Source organism: Pteropus alecto, unplaced genomic scaffold, assembly GCF_000325575.1.
Source record: "Pteropus alecto unplaced genomic scaffold, ASM32557v1 scaffold71, whole genome shotgun sequence".
Classification (NCBI taxonomy): domain Eukaryota; kingdom Metazoa; phylum Chordata; class Mammalia; order Chiroptera; family Pteropodidae; genus Pteropus; species Pteropus alecto.
The window spans coordinates 9,647,674-9,648,469 of record NW_006433024.1 but is presented as its reverse complement, the minus strand read 5'-3'; positions in this window follow the sequence as shown (position 1 = coordinate 9,648,469).

Here is a 796-nt window from a genome sequence, read left to right as displayed (position 1 = left end):
ATCCAAGATCAGTGCAGATTGCTACCTTAGCTCACACCAATATCGATAGCAAGTCTAGAACTCACCGACTGATTAGCAAAGAAAAACAGGATCTATGTCAATATAGATAACAGCCACCATTCATTGAGTGCTTTCGGTGGTCTAAGGAATTTATATGCTTTACCTCATCTAGTTCTCACAGCTTGAATAAGTATTGTTGCTGGAGTTTTTCAGAGGTTAAGTAACTTTCACAGTCACTCAACTGGTGGTGGCTGTATTAACCTGGCTCTATCTAAACATATGTCCTCCTGATTCCATAAAGTCCAGCTGCCTTGTGAGCAGAGATTTATCCAGACTAAGTAGGCATTCCAAATGCTTCAAACCCGTCCTCAGTCTGGACAGTAGCATGAGTTACTTACTGAACACATTAAAATGTGGCAGCGTGGATAGAAGATGGTAAGAAGTGAGGGTTGTATGTTCCTCCCTTTCCCATCTCACCATAAGTCATCCTCCGGTCTAGCAGACCTCCTTGTTCCTTTACAGCAGTTATCACTATCGGAAAATATCTGACCTGTTTGCTTATAATTTGTTATTCCTACTGAAATGTAAGCTCTATGAGAGTAAGGCGGAACCTGTCCTGTTGTTGCTATATTCCCAGTCTCTGCCACAATGCATGGCACATAGGAAGCACCAATACATAGTGGCTGCATGCAGAATGAATTGATGGCATGAAAAGGTTGAGGATGCCACTGCTGAAAATAAAGGGGGTCTATTCCCCTTCTCTGGTAGACTCTTTAATATAGATACATATATATAT